General features: G+C 36.1%; 1 long non-coding RNA gene across 1 annotated transcript; it reads left to right on the top strand.

Annotated features, from left to right (window-relative positions):
- The first annotated feature begins 17,831 nt into the window (after positions 1-17,831).
- LOC117328722 lies at positions 17,832-20,414 on the top strand. Its single transcript, XR_004533029.1, has 3 exons — positions 17,832-18,563; positions 18,891-18,982; positions 19,980-20,414. It is a non-coding gene; the product is annotated as an uncharacterized LOC117328722 (long non-coding RNA).
- Positions 20,415-20,698: the final 284 nt, after the last annotated feature.

The following is a 20,698-nucleotide window of genomic DNA, read 5'->3' as shown; positions in this document are numbered from 1 at the left end:
TTGGGGGGGGGGGGGGGGTTTGTTTTTGTTTCCCAGTTTTGTTGTGCATAATACTTCTATAGGCTTTAATAAAATTATAAATAAATATCATTCCTTATATGCGAGAATATGTAAGTTTATATTGGTACGTAAGAATATGTATAATCTATTGGTATGTGAGACCATGTATGTTCTATTGGTGTGGGAGAATATGTATGTTATATTGGTACGTAAGAATATGTATGTTCCATTGGTATGTAAAAAGAATATAAATGTTCTATGGTGTGTAATCATAATGTATATATTGGTGTTTGTGTACAATGATATCTTTGCATGCCCGGAGTATTGTTATACCATATAATATACCGGTAATAATCACTACATAATTAAAGTGTTGGTGATAACCGTTATACAGAATTTCCTATGTATGTATGTGCGTATGTTGTACCAATGTATGAACAGATGTACGTGTGGTGTTATGTAGATGTGTGTAAGTACATATATGTCGTGAATATGTTTCAAAGTGCTCTGTTTATCTTGTATATGTATCATTTTATTGAATAAAAAATATAAGTAACAAAAAAAAAATAAAAATAAAAAAATAGCGTATCTAGTAGACCTAGTGAGGGAAAGTCCGGACATGTGCGCGGCTTACTTTGAGGTCCTGGTGATGATAACTCATATAACAGTAAGTTAATTCTATCCACTGTCACTATCGGAGATTCTTTTCTCTTCCGTCTGACTTTGAACGCGGAGACCCGGACGATGCTTGTTATTTGTTTTGCTCGGTAAAATTAGCAAAAAGAAGAATGAATATTTTGGGGATATTTCACTAGTAAAAAATATAATAAAATGTGTATTCGGTCTGTCAAAGTAAAGGATAGTCATCAATCACAAGCAAGCATCGAACATTCAATATATAAAAACAAAAGAGAATAAAGTTACATAACGAAACTGTAGTTCTAGCTCAAACGCAGAACAGAGAACACAGATAATTATATCTCAAACTTTACATAACCAGGTCAAAATACGAAAAAAGCGCAAGCAGAATAAGACCAGGTGTTTGGTATGATATAAGAACAAAAACGGTTTTGATCAGAACTTCAATCATTCTCACACTTGTATCTTTAGTGTACTTTCTATAGATCCTGACAATATATTAAATGGAATATGTTCCCATATAGTTCACAACTATTTTCTTATAACTACGTTTGCCTTTGATGGAAACCAATGCTCTCATCACAACAGGACGAATGAGTTCCTAAGGTTGGAATGATGAATAGTGGTGCAAAGAGTAAGACTAATCAAATGTTTTGATAGAAGATAATCAAAATATTTAGAATTTCTCAAAATGGACATTGCTTTCACTTGTGCATTTAACCATATCCCAATAGGTTTGGTTTGGTTTGGTTTATTTTGTTTAACGTCCTATTAACGTCCAAGGACTGCGGGTTGTAATTTCTGCATGTGTTCCTATTGGTAAAACTCAATAAGTAACATGATATGGTACGTAACGACTTAACACAAAAGGTACCAACAAAAATATCCCAGTAAGTGACTGTTACAAAAATGAGGTCTTCCCCGCCAAACCAGTCCTGGTTAGGGTGGGTTGTTTACATATTGGTTCACAAAAATTAACAGAAAAGGGCGAAACGAAACAAAGCAAGTTTAACTACAAGCACAGATTATGAATTTAACCATAAAACTATCTATAGTGAGGTAAGTAATGTGTCGATAAAAAGTACCATAAAAGAAACAAAAATGTCGACAATTTCGGGCGTTTGAAGCGTTGAGCATTACATTTTTCTCGATAGCTGCACCCTACAAGAATATCTCACGTGACGTGTTGATGGTTATTATTTATAGCTTAGCGTGAAGCGTTTTGTGTTTTATCTTATGAAAAAATACTTTACAGACAAATACCATATTGAATTCAACAAACAGTGTACAATAATTTACAGTTGATTAACACGCTTGCCGAACTGTTTCAACAAGTCGTTACAATGCGGAAAATCATAAGTCTAAAACACGGATGTATGTCAGAATTAAAACTGACGAGATTTGTGTATTATCATTGATATTTGGCACATTGAGGAAATATTGACGTAACACATCATGGTGGAAGGTAAAAACAAGATATACACGTCATCATTAACCTCATCGTCAGGGCATTTTGTACCACTAATGTGGATACTACAAGAAACACTTCATCACGTGTGTAATAACAAACACACCGTGTACAGTGTCCTTGTACATTTGAAACTAAAATGATGAGTTGTTTCCTAGCAACCACAGCTGCAATATTTACCAACGTCACAACACATCCCGACTTTTACTTTCTTCATAGGGTTATCTAAAGAATGAAGTTTATTTTTTCAACATTCATAAGGTCATAACCGCATTCACTTTCTAGACATATTGACCTTGAATCGCGTTTTGCTTCTTGACATGTTCAATTTTAAATATGTCATGAAAGCCAATATTATGACCTCATGAATATTGAAAAAATGAAATTAATTCCTTATATTACCACCTTCTCCTTATATCCTTATATTTACATTATGATTATTGTGATGATTGATTGTATCTGTTAAAACATTTAATGATTTGTAAAAACATTTTCCATGTGGTTTACCTGGGAGTGACGTCGGAAAGAGAATAGCAGTTTTCGCGGGAAAGTGTCGGACAGTTCGTGGCACGGTCTTAGTAACCATCATAACAACAACACAAATAAAATGAAGCTTCATCTAGAACAGCTATTCTGTGAGAGTTTTGGAGTGATTCTTATGTTTTGAAACTTTTGGGGACCATAACAACATTGGATTTATGTAAATATTACATGGACCGTGTTTATTTAAAAGAACAAGAGAAGCGAGAAGGGAAATTCTGATGGAGAGTACTACCCGTGGTAGCGCGGTCCCCAACATTACTACACACTGTGATGAGGCTAATGTTGTTATGAAAAAAGAATACAATTTTCGCCAATGCTTTCAAGTATGCTGAATGTAAATATAAGGATGTTCTTCCTTTGGATTGCGTATACGGAAGTATACCGGCAGTTGGCAACGAACATAATCTATTGAGTGCTATCGCTATCACCAAGGTACAATCCTTAATTTGTTTTCCTCGTGTGCAAAGAAGGAAAAAACAAGAACAATAACAACAACAAACTAAACATTTCATATTTTATAGACCTTATTAATAACAAATAAGCGTTTACTAGAGTAAAAACGATAATTACATAATAAGGCCTATAAGAACAAATAGGTCATGTTGTTATTGAACGATATCAATGTCATCTATGACAAAGACAAGTCAATATTCTGACAATGAAATTGACAATTATCAATATGACGATAAAGCAACCAAGCGCCATATGTGCACAGGGTATCAGTATATTTACCCCGTATAACTGGTCACAAGCTCTGTCAGAATGTTATAATCACAACAAACAGTTCGCTAACAGCACAACCACCTGGACGGGAAATCATAACGATACCTATTGGGTTGGCGGGTTTACGGTGACGTACACATTATGGGGTCATCCCCCGAGTACCAATGACGGATGTGTAGCAGTCAACATCACCAACAATCACCTGATACCTGTTGTCTTACCCTGTGGTACTTTACTCCCAGCGTTATGTGTGAACACTTCTCTATCTACACAAACTACTACGGAACTCAGCATCCTAGATACCACATCTATAATTACCACTGACGGTGTGACACCAACTCAACAAATTACTAACAACATTATTCAGGACAACAACAGTTCTAAGCAGCAAACAACTCGACGTGGACGTGTAGTAACAACTCATATCGGACTTTTGACAACATTTCAAGAAAGTGTGAATAATCTCGAGTTGTCTCCATCAACAAGCCCGGAGCAATTGTCTGTACCAACGGTGGTGGGATCTGTGGTAGGGGGCATAGCAGTATTAATCATCATAGTCGTTGTTATTTTACTATTACGTCGTCGTGGAGTGTTCAAAAAGTTTCCTGCTGCTAAAAATAGCAATAAAGCTGACGACATAGAAATGAGAAATCCTGATGAAGTGGATCAGAGCTATTCGGAGGTTATAAGTACATCAGATAATGTTTATAATCACCTGGGTGAACTGAAAACTAAACACATTGTGTCAGGTGAGGATTTGTATGACCATACTGGTGATCAGAGTGAAACATACGGTCAACTTCACACACACAATAACAAGTATGACGATGGTAGCGAGTATGACCATACCTTTAATCATACAGCAAGCGACACACACGGACATTTAAACAGTGTGTATCGACGTGACGATGGTAGCGAGTATGACCATACCTTTAATCATACAGCACGCGACACATACGGACATTTAAACAGCGCGTATCCACGTGACGATGATAGCGAGTATGACCATACCTTCACTGGTATATCTGATGACACATACGGTCGACTTCACGCTGGTAAACGTCGAGATAGTGACGATGTTTATGACCAGACAGGCGCACCAGGCAACACGTATGATCACATAAACATTTCTAAACGTCCACCTGAAGTTGAGAGTGATTACGACCATGCACGTCTTTCTTGATAGCGGACAAAACCAACAGGAAAACATGACAACATAGGATGATATGGAGGAATATAAAAATAATATAGAAATAGAAATTACCTAAAGGTTAAAGTTATCGATTTAAAATAAGTTTGTTTGTGATATGCGATTGTTTGTTTTGAAGTAATAAATAATTAATGTTATTTTTCATTTAGATCTTCTGACGAAAAGGAGCGATGTTAACAATGTAAACACACTTGTTCAGTAGATCATGAATTGTTGATTAATATATTGCACATAGGGTACCACCGTCACGTGAGTTCGTTATCGCTATAAAATCGTTAGGGAAATCACCTGTACATTTAGAAGCCGATATCTACCTGGACTGTCCTTGTAGACAATGCTGAACAACACATCAGGTATGTATTGTTAAACGTCGTCCTACAGTACAACCTACGGTCATATAAGGACGACCTCCTTTGTGTGCGAGATACATGTGCGTAGTCCATGTATATCATTTAAACGAAACACAAATCTTACAAAGCGGATAGGACCAGGTCTCCGCAGTGTCAACCGCTTCATCGGTAACACCTACACTGTTAAAGTACATATTGTAATGTTAAATGAAAGCAATGTGATGCTTCAGCAAGATCATACTAATGACATACAATATTTCAGCACTTTTCAAAAGACAATGAATCAGAATGTGCCGAAGCTGATTTGTCATTCCAGAACTCGTCAGTAATGCCAAGGGCCTAAACTGTTGACGCTAGCGGGTGAATAAAACCTCAAAATTGGTTGACAGAAATGTCCAAATGTATATCGGGGAGGCACAAAAGTCTTTTGAAAATATTTGAAAACAGGGTACTGACAACAAGACCACTGTGTATTATAATGTCACTGACCTGCATTCTACGCAATATAAATATTTCCAATTCCAATTGTAGGTCCTGACTAAAATTTGAACCAACTTCAACAATAGTCTTCTCATCTTAACAGTGTAACTCAATATATATATCAACAATAATCAACTGGGTACATTTGTGCATGACATAATTATATAGGACATTTATGTATGGTAGAGAGAGGACATTTATGTATGGTAGATAGAGGACAGTTATGTATGGTAGATAGAGGACAGTTATGTATGGTAGATAGATGACAGTTATGTATGGTAGATAGAGGACAGTTATGTATGGTAGATAGAGGACAGTTATGTATGGTAGATAGAGGACAGTTATGTATGATAGATAGAGGATATCTATGTATGGTAGATAGAGGATATTTATGTATGGTAGATAGAGGACAGTTATGTATGGTAGATAGAGGACAGTTATGTATGGTAGATAGAGGATATCTATGTATGGTAGATACAGGACAGTTATGTATGGTAGATATAGGACAGTTATGTATGGTAGATAGATGACAGTTATGTATGGTAGATAGAGGACAGTTATGTATGGTAGATAGATGACAGTTATGTATGGTAGATAGAGGACAGTTATGTATGGTAGATAGATGACATTTATGTATGGTAGATAGAGGACATTTATGTATGGTAGATAGATGACAGTTATATATGGTAGATAGAGGACAGTTATGTATGGTAGATAAAGGACAGTTATGTATGGTAGATAGAGGACAGTTATGTATGGTAGATAGAGGACAGTTATGTATGGTAGATAGAGGACAGTTATGTATGGTAGATAGAGGACAGTTATGTATGGTATATAGAGGATATCTATGTATGGTAGATAGAGGACAGTTATGTATGGTAGATAGAGGACAGTTATGTATTGTATATAGAGGACAGTTATGTATGGTAGATAGAGGACAGTTATGTATGGAAGATAGAGGACAGTTATGTATGGTAGATAGAGGACAGTTATGTATGGTAGATAGATGACAGTTATGCATGGTAGATAGATGACAGTAATGCATGGTATATAGAGGATATCTATGTATGGTAGATAGATGATATCTATGTATGGTAGATAGAGGATATCTATGTATGGTAGATAGAGGATATCTATGTATGGTAGATAGATGACAGTTATGTATGGTAGATAGAGGACAGTTATGTATGGTAGATAGAGGACAGTTATGTATGGTAGATAGAGGACAGTTATGTATGGTAGATAGAGGACAGTTATGTATGGTAGATAGATGACAGTTATGTATGGTATATAGAGGATATCTATGTATGGTAGATAGAGGACAGTTATGTATGGTAGATAGAGGACAGTTATGCATGGTAGATAGAGGACAGTTATGTATGGTAGATAGAGGACAGTTATGCATGGTAGATATATGACAGTAATGCATGGTAGATACATGACAGTAATGCATGGTAGATAGAGGACAGTTATGTATGGTAGATAGAGGACAGTTATGTATGGTAGATAGAGGACAGTTATGCATGGTAGATAGATGACAGTTATGTATGGTAGATAGATGACAGTTATGTATGGTATATAGAGGATATCTATGTATGGTAGATAGAGGACAGTTATGTATGGTAGATAGAGGACAGTTATGCATGGTAGATAGAGGACAGTTATGCATGGTAGATAGATGACAGTAATGCATGGTAGATAGATGACAGTTATGTATGGTAGATAGATGACAGTTATGCATGGTAGATAGAGGACAGTAATGCATGGTAGATAGATGACAGTTAGCATGGTAGATAGAGGACAGTTATGCATGGAAGATAGATGACAGTAATGCATGGTAGATAGATGACAGTTATGTATGGTAGATAGATGACAGTTATGCATGGTAGATAGAGGACAGTAATGCATGGTAGATAGATGACAGTAATGCATGGTAGATAGAGGACAGTTATGTATGGTATATAGAGGTTGTCTATGTATGGTAGATAGAGGATATATATGTATGGTAGATAGAGGACAGTTATGTATGGTAGATAGAGGATATCTATGTATGGTATATAGAGGACAGTTATGTATGGTAGATAGATGACAGTTATGTATGGTAGATAGAGGACAGTTATGTATGGTAGATAGAGGACATTTATGTATGGTAGATAGAGGACAGTTATGTATGGTAGATAGAGGATATTTATGTATGGTAGATGGAGGACAGTTATGTATGGTAGATAGAGGACAGTTATGTATGGTAGATAGAAGACAGTTATGTATGGAAGATAGAGGACAGTTATGTATGGTAGATAGAGGACATTTACGTATGGTAGATAGAGGACAGTTATGTATGGTAGATAGAGGATCTCTATGTAGGTAGATAGAGGATATCTATGTATGGTAGATAGAGGACATTTATGTATGGTACTGTAGATAGATGACAGTTATGTATGGAAGATAGAGGACATTTACGTATGGTAGATAGAGGACATTTATGTATGGTAGATAGAGGATATTTATGTATGGTAGATAGAGGACAGTTATGTATGGTAGATAGAGGACAGTTATTCATGGTAGATAGAGGATATTTACGTATGGTAGATAGAGGATATTTACGTATGGTAGATAGAGGACAGTTATGTATGGTAGATAGAGGACATTTATGTATGGTAGATAGAGGACAGTTATGTATGGTAGATAGAGGACAGTTATGTATGGTAGATAGAGGACAGTTATGTATGGTAGATAGAGGACAGTTATGTATGGTAGATAGAGGACATTTATGTATTTTATATATAGGATACTTATGTATGGTAAATATAAATACATGTTTATGTATGTCAACATGATTTGCAGATAATAAACATTCCTCATTCTGCGATTATACAACCGCAAGAAATACGACACAATATCTGCTATTTTTTACTTATAAAAGTCGTCTTCTTCAACATAAGTTTGCCAGGGAAAATTGCTTTGGAAAAGAGAAAAGGCAATTTTCAAAGTGAAATGTGAAAATTTGTTCCAACTGCCCAGACTGTGCAGAGGTGTTTGAAATAACCATGCAGTATTCAGCCACATTTACGGACGTTAAAGATCATTGAAATATCGCTGCGGTTCGTGAGCTATATTAAAAATAAATGAAGATAGTATTTGGAGCACAAGAAACACCTTTCCTTAGCTGACCTACTTTCTACCGCATCAAAATACATACCCCCGTGTTCCAAGTTCTGAGACCCCGATGTGGAGCTTGGACACGGTGTAAGGTGTCAGACGACAGAATGATTTGCCATTTTCTGACATTGTCTGATTCTGATATCAAGGACTCCATTAACGCTGGCAACACAAGGAAGTCAATAAAGACAGTTGTCCGCCGATATCCTGAGGAGATACGTATCCAAACTGACTTCGATACATCTTGTATGAACCGCTTATCAGTATGGTCGTATGGTCGTTTTCAGCTAATAGTTATTCCCACGGTACCAAAATGGATCGTCATGGTCCATTGGCGCGCTGTGCGTTGTGAACGGATTATGTATTATAGGTACCATATGAAATAAAATAAAATTGACATATTAAATAGGAATTTTACACTTCACATCCATGTATGCCTCTTGTCAACAATGGTAGTTTGTGTATATTTTACTTTGAATGCTATGGGATAAATTGGTTATTTTAGTCTACTCGTTTTTGTTTATCCAAGTGAAAATGTTCTATCTGAATATCTTAATCTTTAAACTGAATTCTTTATATCGAATATCCCTTATGTTGAAAATATATATTTAAATACCATCAAGAAAAATTAAATGGAATGAAGAAACATAGCAAAATATAAAAAGACACATCTTCGTGATTCGAACTCCGAACCTGCAGGTGCTAGGCGGTGGTTCTACCATATGAGCTATGTGGATCTATTGAAACGTGAGGTTTATGCTATCAGTTATAGTCAGTCTAATATGGTTGTAAATGACCTGTTGTATATAGAATAAGACATTGTAAAAGTTGGTCCTCCGATGCACTCTATGTCAAAAATTGATTTGAATGCGGAAAACCCCTCTCGAAAGTTGCAAATAGCCCGATGATGCAACTTTACGGTCATTTAATGAAATAGTGATTGCAATTAAAAGCACATTTTTCATAAATAACACTATCTATATGATATAGATTTAGGTTTGTATTCAAAAACTGAGTTTTTAACACTTTTTTTTTGTGAAAACGATTAACGTTACGTCGAAACAGGCCAATATGCGCCATACCTCCTTCTAAGTATCTAAACTAGATTCTACTTACAGTTAAACGTTTCAATGACCCTTGGATAACGAGGACTGCTTGGTTATAAAGTTGAGGAATACAAGTAACACAATGTTTCTAATCTTTGTCAGTGGAGACGAAACGTTACAGATAGCAGTATAGTAATAGATTACAATATCAGTAGGCCTACTGCTAGGTAATTAATTAAATCATTGAGTCAAATCATGAACATTATTATATTTTTGGTATCTATACAATATGCGTTAAAATGTTTATTGAAGAATTTGAAGAAAACGAATTGATTATATAACATGTGCCTTGCATTTTATCATGTGTTGAAGACTCTCTATGTTTTCATAACATATAAATTATGACAATATATACCCTAATGATGATACGATTTGAAAATCAATACCGTAGTTCTTTACGATTACAATTAAAACTGGGAAACTCCCCACTAATTACGAGGGATCTAAAATGCGGTGCTCCACTCTCTATATCCAAATGATCATCAGAAAACATATCGTACACGCATGCGCAAACCAGTTTGTTTTGAAAAATAACGGTTGTCAAAGTCACGCATCAGAAGCCCAAAGTTGATTAGACGCACTGATTGGTGCCTAAAGTAAAAGAAAATAATTGGTTAAAATCGTAACATTATCTACGACTTACAGCTTCAACGTGAGTATGTTAGGCAACAAGTACAGATAGGTTGAACGTGAAAAGCCACCGTGAATTGGTTATGAATCGTCTCGGTATCAGTAAACATACATTTGTACCCATGCTTTTCTTTTTATCGTCTGGGCGCGCGTAGGATTCGTTCATGTTCTATTTTTTGGTGTCTATTACATACTTCACTTATGAATTATTGACGTAATCGAGAAGATTTGACGGAAATTTCTTCTGATATAACGGACATATATAGTTGTTTCCTGCGACTTATCATCGTAAACTCATATAATGAGTTTATTGTAATTATTGATCTGTTAATGTTTATAAATACCCGTTATCAGGTGGTTTATAAACCAACACGTTGCCTTTTGCTCTCCTACTTCCTGGTCCAATGTGTTTGTCACATAGTGATAAGACAAACTCACTTTTCATGTTCGGGATGTCTACCTGTACTAGCCAAACCGATCCGCATAGTGTTTCAAACATTCCAACAACTGTGTTCACTTTTTGGATTGACAAAACAAGAGAATGACTTTAGATAAACCGCTACTTCATAGGTAAAACACACAATACAGAGAAATGAGGGTGATACTGCTGTGTGTTTTATTACTGTTGTCTGTGGAAAGTGAAAGTGAAATCAACAAAACGGTCTATTTGTCTAGACAACAAACATGGAACGATGCCTCAGGCGACCTTGGGTGTTCAATGTTAGGCCTCAACCTGACAGGAGATGCTGAGAAAGAAATTGGCAATATTAGCAGCAAGGTCTTGGGGACGCATCAGACGGCGTGGATCGGGGCGTACGTTAAACGCGTTTGGATTAATTTCGGGGGCTGCTTTTATGGAACATTTAAACACAATGACAGCGGAATAGCAATGACGTCACCTGGAGACCCGGCTAAGGAATGTTTACGATATTGTAATTACAGTAGATTCGTCCTGACAGGAGATAAGTGTGTTTGTTACAAGGATGTTACAGTCACAACGTCTGGTTGTATTGCGGGGGGATGTTACAATACAAAGTACACTTATTGTGGGAGAGGAACGGCTATAAATTCTAACAAAGTATCCACTTATTGTATGTGTCAATTTGGTGTGGAAAACAATTCCAACTGCATACCAGGTGACGGTAACTGTCTGGCAGTTACTTACACACCAAAACAACAGTTCGTTACCAGGAGCTGTGATGAAAGGTACCAGCCTCTGTGTTATAAGCCACCACACACTGCCAAAGTTTTTGAAATATTGGGCTCATTTGATTGGTTACACTCTCTATCGGAATGCTACAAATACAACTCGCAGTTTGCTTCTACATCAATCATTGTCGGAAAATGTAACAACCGTTGTACCTATTGGGTTGGTGGGTTTGCGGTGACGTACACATTATGGGGTCATCCCCCGAGTACCAATGACGGATGTGTAGCAGTCAACATCACCAACAATCACCTGATACCTGTTGTCTTACCCTGTGATACTTTACTCCCAGCGTTATGTGTAAACACTTCTGTATCTACTCAAACTACTACGGAACTCAGCATCCTAGATACCACATCTATAATTACCACTGACGGTGTGACACCAACTCAACAAACTACTACGGAACTCAGCATCCTAGATACCACATCTATAATTACCACTGACGGTGTGACACCAACTCAACAAATTACTACGGAACTCAGCATCCTAGGTACCACATCTATAATTACCACTGACGGTGTGACACCAACTCAACAAACTACTACGGAACTCAGCATCCTAGATACCACATCTATAATTACCACTGACGGTGTGACACCAACTCAACAAACTACTACGGAACTCAGCATCCTAGATACCACATCTATAATTACCACTGACGGTGTAACACCAAATCAACAAATTACTAACAACATTATTCAGGACACCAACAGTTCTAAGAAGCAAACAACTCGACGTGGACGTGTAGTAACAACTCATAGCGGGCTTTTGACTACATTTAAAGAAAGTGTGAGCGATATTGATCTGTCTCCATCAACAAGCCCGGAGCAGTCGTCTGTACCAACAGTGGTGGGATCTGTTGTAGGGGGCGTGGCAATGCTAATTATCATAGTTGTTGTTATTTTACTGTTACGTCGTCGTGAAGTGTTCAAAAAGTTTTCTGCTGCTAAAAATAGCGGTGATGGTGACGACATAGAAATGAGAAAGCCTGATAAAGTGGATCACAGCTATACAGAGGTTATAAGTACATCAGATAATGTTTATAATCACCTGGGTGAACTAAAAACTAAACACAATGTGTCAGGTGAGGATTTGTATGACCATACTGGTGATCAGAGTGAAACATACGGTCAACTTCACACACACAATAACAAGTATGACGATGATATCGAGTATGACCATACCTTTAATCATACAGCACGCGACACATACGGACATTTAAACAGTGTGTATCCACGTGACGATGATAGCGAGTATGACCATACCTTCACTGGTATATCTGATGACACATACGGTCGACTTCACGCTGGTAAACGTCGAGATAGTGACGATGTTTATTACCATACTGGCGGATCAGGCAACACGTATGATCACATAAACATTTCTAAACACCCACCTGAAGTTGAGAGTGATTATGACCTTACACGTCTTTCTTGATAGCGGACAAAAACAACAGGACAACATGATAACATAGGATGACATGGAGGAATATAAAAATAATATAGAAATACAAACTATTTAAAGGTTGAAGTTATCCATTTAAAATAAGTCTGTTTGTGATATGCGATCGTTTGTTTTGAAGTAATAAATAATGAATGTTATTTTTCATTTCGATCTTCTGACGAAAAAGAGCGATGTTAACAATGTAAACACATTTGTTCAGTAGATCATGGATTGTTTATTAATATATTGCACTTGGGGTACCACCGTCACGCGAGTTCGTTATCGCTATAAAATCGTTAGGAAAATCACCTGTACATTTAAACGCCGATATCTACCTGGACTGTCATTGTAGGCAATACTGAACACATCAGGTATGTATTGTATAACGTCGTCCTACAGTACTACCTACGGCTATTTAAGGACGACCTCCTTTGTGTGCGAGATACATGTGTGTAGTCCATGGGTATCTTGTATACGAAACACAAATTTTACAAATCGGATAGGACTAGATGTTCCGCAGTGTCAACCGCTTCATCGGTAACGCCTACACTGTTAATGTAATGTTAAATGAATGCAATGTCATGCTTTAGCAAGATCATACTTATGCCACGCACTATTTCAGAACTTTTCAATAGACAATGAATTAGAATGCGCCACAGCTGATTTGTCATTAAGAACTTGTCAGTAATGCCAAGGGCCTAAACTGTTGACGCTAGCGGGTAATAAAACCTCATAATTGGTCGACAGAAATGTCCAAATGTAGATTGGGGAGGTGCAATAGTCCTTTCATTGTATAGATTTCATCAGTTTTGATTATTGAAATTAATTGAAAACAGGGTACTGACAACAAGACCACTGTGCATTATAATGTCACTGACTCTACATTCTAAGCAACATACATATTTCCAACTAGGTCCTGACCACAACTTGAACAACAATCTTATCACTGTTACTCAGTATCTATATCAACAATAATCAACTGGGATGTTTGTGTATGGTATATAGAGGATATCTATGTATGGTAGATAGAGGACAGTTATGTATGGTAGAAAGAGGATATCTATGTATGGTAGATAGAGGACAGTTATGTATGGTAGATAGAGGACAGTTATGTATGGTAGATAGATGACAGTTATGTATGGTAGATAGAGGACAGTTATGTATGGTAGATAGAGGACAGTTATGTATGGTAGATAGAGGATATCTATGTATGGTAGATAGAGGACAGTTGTGTATAGTAGATAGAGGATATCTATGTATGGTAGATAGAGGACAGTTATGTATGGTAGATAGAGGATATCTATGTATGGTAGATAGATGATATATATGTATGGTAGATAGAGGACGGGTATGTATGGTAGATAGAGGACAGTTATGTATGGTAGATAGAGGACAGTTATGTATGGTAGATAGAGGACAGTTATGTATGGTAGATAGAGGATATCTATGTATGGTAGATAGAGGACAGTTATGTATGGTAGATAGAGGACATTTATGTATGGTAGATAGAGGATATCTATGTATGGTAGATAGAGGACAGTTATGTATGGTAGATAGAGGATATCTATGTATGGTAGATAGAGGACGGGTATGTATGGTAGATAGAGGACAGTTATGTATGGTAGATAGAGGACAGTTATGTATGGTAGATAGAGGACAGTTATGTATGGTAGATAGAGGATATCTATGTATGGTAGATAGAGGACAGTTATGTATGGTAGATAGAGGACATTTATGTATGGTAGATAGAGGATATCTATGTATGGTAGATAGAGGACAGTTATGTATGGTAGATAGAGGATATCTATTTATGGTAGATAGAGGATATCTATGTATGGTAGATAGAGGACATTTAGGTATGGTAGATAGAGGACATTTATGTATGGTAGATAGAGGACAGTTATGTATGGTAGATAGAGGACAGTTATGTATGGTAGATAGAGTATATCTATGTATGGTAGATAGAGGACAGTTATGTATGGTAGATAGAAGATATTTATGTATGGTAGATAGAGGATATCTATGTATGGTAGATAGAGGATATCTATGTATGGTAGATAGAGGATATCTATGTATGGTAGATAGAGGACAGGTATGTATGGTAGATAGAGGATATTTATGTATGGTAGATAGAGGACAGTTGTGTATGGTAGATAGAGGACAGTTATGTATGGTAGATAGATGACAGTTATGTATGGTAGATAGAGGACAGTTATGTATGGTAGATAGAGGACAGTTATGTATGGTAGATAGAGGATATCTATGTATGGTAGATAGAGGACAGGTATGTATGGTAGATAGAGGACAGTTATGTATGGTAGCTAGAGGACAGTTATGTATGGTAGATAGAGGACAGTTATGTTTGGTAGATAGAGGACATTTATGTATGGTAGATAGAGGATATCTATGTATGGTAGATAGAGGATATCTATGTATGGTAGATAGAGGACAGTTGTGTATAGTAGATAGAGGATATCTATGTATCGTAGATAGAGGATATCTATGTATGGTAGATAGAGGACAGTTGTGTATAGTAGATAGAGGATATCTATGTATCGTAGATAGAGGACAGTTATGTATGGTAGATAGAGGACAGTTATGTATGGTAGATAGATGATATCTATGTATGGTAGATAGAGGACAGTTATGTATGGTAGATAGATGACAGTTATGTATGGTAGATAGAGGACAGTTATGTATGGTAGATAGAGGACAGTTATGTATGGTAGATAGATGATATCTATGTATGGTAGATAGAGGACAATTATGTATGGTAGATAGATGACAGTTATGTATGATAGATAGAGGACAGTTATGTATGGTAGATAGATGACAGTTATGTATAGTAGATAGAGGATATCTATGTATGGTAGATAGATGACAGTTATGTATGGTAGATAGAGGATATCTATGTATGGTAGATAGAATATATCTATGTATGGTAGATAGATGACAGTTATGTATGGTAGATAGAGGACAGTTATGTATGGTAGATAGAGGACAGTTATGTATGGTAGGTAGAGGATATCTATGTATGGTAGATAGAGGACAGTTATGTATGGTAGATAGATGATATCTATGTATGGTAGATAGAGGACAGTTATGTATGGTAGATAGAGGACAGTTATGTATGGTAGATAAAGGATATATATGTATGGTAGATAGAGGACAGTTATGTATGGTAGATAGGGGACAGTTATGTATGGTAGATAGAGGACAGTTATGTATGGTAGATAGAGGACAGTTATGTATGGTAGATAGAGGACAGTTATGTATAGTAGATAGAGGATATATATGTATGGTAGATAGAGGACAGTTATGTATGGTAGATAAAGGACAGTTATGTATGGTAGATAGAGGATATTTATGTATGGTAGATAGAGGACAGTTATGTATGGTAGATAGAGGACAGTTACGCGGTGTATTACATTATATAAATCGTAATTTTGATATATTTCCTATTATTCGCAATAAATGTGAAGAACTTAAGCAAAGTAATGATAGAATGGGTAAGGTTTTAAACAAGTATACTTTAATAAATAGTAAAAGACAACCTAAAAACCTACGTCATATTTTGACAAGTTCTAAGTTCAATGATAATTTAAAATGCACAAAGGTTTCTAAATGTAATACACCGCGTTGCGGTACATGTAAACTTATTGTGGAAGGTAGCACTTTCAATTTCAAAAATGGCTTCACTTTTAATGTTAAAAGAAATATAGATTGTAAAAGCCGTAATGTTATTTATGCTATGATTTGTTCTCAATGTAGTGATTTTTATATTGGACAAACTGGTAATGAATTGAGAACCAGAATGACAGTCCATCGTCAACAAATACGTTCGGATAATCTCAGATTTTTAAATGTTAGTAAGCATATTCATAATTGTAGTAATGGTGATTTTAAAATTTTCCCTTTCTATAAGATGGATACTTCTGATACAATAAAACGAGAATCAAAGGAGTCAGAGTTTATTAAGCTATTAAAACCAAGTCTGAATAGTGCGTAAACAGTTTTCATTTGTATGTACATGTAAGTTGTTATTGTTGTAAGTTGTTGGTATTGTATGACGTAACTGTTATTATGACGTCATGATCATTATGACGTCATGGTGCAATTGAAAATAAACAGTCTGAAGAGTTCCCTAGACGGGACGAAAACGTTAGATGTTGTCTGAGTCATTTTTTTAATTTTTCCATATATATATATATATATATATATATATATATTCTATAGAAAATAACTGATTTAATTCAAACACTTCACAACTTTTCGGTCAAACTTTATATAAAGGACAAGTACGAGTATACCATTTTACATCCTTGTGTTTCAGGGTTAAGGTCCCAGTATATTTTGGACATTTTTGACATGTATGGATTACTCGACAGTTATGAGACTACAGAAGATGTTTACAGCTAGCAGCATCTTACATACAATATGGACCAGTGTATGGGGAAAGATGATCACATGTTTGACATGCAGCATTTTATAGTTAGTTTTCATTGACTATGAATGCCATGGTCTGATTCTTTTTAAAGTCATCATTGTTATGTGCCTTCTCTATCAATTCCAAGTAGTGTGTAAAACATTAATTATACTCATACTTTGATAGGGGATATGCCCCATCTCCAACCAAGTGGCTCTGTGTTGGAAAAAGTTCAGCTGCTTTAAGATATAAACTACTGTTGGCGTAAATCCTCGCATCATGTACAGATCCTGGCCATCCAACATATACTTCCGTGAATTCCATCTTATGATCAACCACTGCCTGTATTTGCATTCAACAAAAAATATGCCTATAATTCACTTATTATTATTGCACAAACCATATTAAAAAGAAGAGGCTCAGAGGGCATGTATTGCTCGCCTAGATATTTGCAAAATTATAGGGAAATATTCCCAATAAAACTACTTGTCAAGTATTTCCCTCTATTGAATCTCCTTGGTTTAAATACACCAAGACTAAATGAAATTTTATTTGAAGAAATTGTATAGCACTCTTTCACAGGCATTGAAAAAGTTGATGAACAATGCACAACACACCATACCATAAGCTTAACTGGTACTTCGTGCCTGGTGAGCCAAAAAATCATTGTTCATTCATACTTGTTATCCAAGGCACAGCCAACATGGAATAGGTAGAGATTTGTATTTTTGTATAAAATAAAATGTTACGGAACTTTCCAAGAATCGGTGTGAAATCATAATCTGTAGTAAAATTGAAGAATTGTATAAATTTAAAGAGGTATGGCGGAAAACAGCCATCAATATATATATGAAAAAACAGATCGTATTTCGGAAATATTCATTTGTCCCGGATTTGTACAAAATACGTGTTTTGTGTAGTAAAATTCGTAGTAAAATGTCTCACGTGATCAAACTTCATTCATGAGACTGGCTGAATCGGAAAAAGTATTATGGATGATGTTGTCACGTGATTTTATGCTATCTTCCATACACAGTAATCTCGCTGACCTGAACATATTCTTAGACACGTAGGACGCACACACTAGCGGAGCGATACGCATAGCAACCCGCCATGTACCGCTTAATTTCTTTCCCTTACTTGTAGCACCAAGGACTGGTACGTTTTCCTGTTGAGGTAAGAGGCCTTGTGTTCACTCTGAGCTGCAATTGGTATGTGGGTGCCATAAATGGCCCTAACAACTCCTCGGAATCCTTTTACTTTATGGCATTGTTCCTGAATTAACTGTAGTCTACGAGACCAATATACTATTTACATAAAATATGTGCGAAGGGTGCTATTTAGAAAGAACTTAATTCAGATAAGTAGAAAACATTACGTATAAGCAACAAAGTATTATACATATGAAAGAGTCGCATATTTCTTTTCATTTGACATGAATATTAAAAATGTAAACAATTCAAAAGCAATTTTCAAATGCCTATTTTGATCCGTTTCCTTTAGTGTCAAACTTCGATGGTCGTACATGTACGTTCTACGAACACTGATAGCTGTGCATCGAACAGAGCAGTCTACATCGTCGATATTTCCCACAGGTACTTGTGGAAATGAACAAGATATTTTTAAAACTGAGGCTTGGCGTTTACGTGCTTCATAATGATCTCATAATCTAAACAACATAACAGGTTAATAATTTAAAATGATTTATTAATTCGCCTGTTACTTACATTATTAAAACAATTCAAATTCATGCCCACATGAATCTGTGATATGTCCCTGTACTAGAAAGTAAATACTAGTGTTGCACAGTCTTACTTTTTAGCTGTTTCTTATAGAACTATCGGTCACGCTTTCGTTCACTCAATGAGAGTTGTAACGTCAACATATACATACGTATGTTAATTGCCATTTAAATAGTCGGGAGAGGTCATCCTTATTAAATGATAGAACCGGGAATGCTAGTTTGCAAAAATTGTCTGGTTAGCAATATTGTTACTTCTGTTGTATAGTCAAAAACAAAAATGTAGTAGAAGACTTTTTACAACGAAAAATGTTTGAAATAAAGAAAATATGCACATGCGGCAAAATTGAAAAAGATAAATCTTCTCGGACAGGAAACAAAATAGTTAATGGACATATTTCCTCTTGTTATTTAGAGTTTAATCTTCATAATATGTGTGCAAACACATGCATTTGCTTCCGAGAACAAGTAAATCTAGGTACGTGTTGTATTAATTGTGCCAGTCGAATGCACCCAACAGAAAGAGTTGTCGCCCGTGTGCACTTGCAACGTGCCATATGTTTTGAGTTGACAGAAATTGTGTGAATTTGTCATTTCGGATTATTTATCAATCTGATTTACTGAAGTAAGTACTGAATATGGTATTTTAAAGGCTCATCGTTCGTTCATTATTGTATACCCTTAAGTATATATATATATCTAAATTAAATCTTGCACAAGCAATGCTTTGTTCGGCTAGACAGTCTTTCAAGAGCGTGGTAGCTGACTATAGTGGTGCCATCGTGACTTACTTTATGAATTCAAGAAGAGTATGTAAGTAAAGGTCTACTAGTTCTGTTTTTTACTCCTAGATGATCCTGATTAACTTCAACTAGCCGAAGACAATATCAGTGGAGGAGGCCAAAAGAGGCTATCTATATTAATTTTGGACAAAAAATGTTGGAGAGAGCAGTTTTGAATGAACATTTTGTAGTGCTGGAGACAACAGCGGTTGGGAGCTTGTTCCACTCAACGATGGTTCGGGGAAAGAAGAGTTGTTTTGTTGCAGATTTTTAAGCTGAATATGTCAAAGTGTATATGATACTGTAAAGTCCAAATGGAAAGGTCCTTAAACAAAATATATAACAGCACCAAAATAATCAATACATAAAGGAATAATGTACGGTTATTACCAAATGGCCAGGCGATGAATTCTTTCATCAAAGCCATGACAGCGTCGATAACACATGCGTTTGCCCTAGAGACGCTACTAACTGTGATGTTGAACCGATCGGCTATTTCCCGATGCGAATCTATTGATCCCACGCGTAAATTTCTTAGTTTAGGTTCCTGTCTGTAAGATGAAAACTTTAACGGTCAATTTCACACACCAAAACAAGTTGACGATGTGCGAGTATAAACCAAAACCTTTAAATCAAAACAGAAAAAGCAAACCAAAAACAGGGCCTTTTAAACAGTGTTTTTCGCTGACGATGGTAGCGAGTAGACCATACCTTTAATCATACAACGCGACACAACGGCCCTTTTAAAACAGCGCTTTTTTATCCACTGACGATGATAGCGATTTATG

Source organism: Pecten maximus, chromosome 6 (genome assembly GCF_902652985.1).
Source record: "Pecten maximus chromosome 6, xPecMax1.1, whole genome shotgun sequence".
In the NCBI taxonomy this organism is placed as follows: Eukaryota; Metazoa; Mollusca; class Bivalvia; order Pectinida; family Pectinidae; genus Pecten; species Pecten maximus.
The sequence above is the reverse complement of the archived record's forward strand: the minus strand, read 5'-3'. Positions and strand labels throughout refer to the sequence as shown.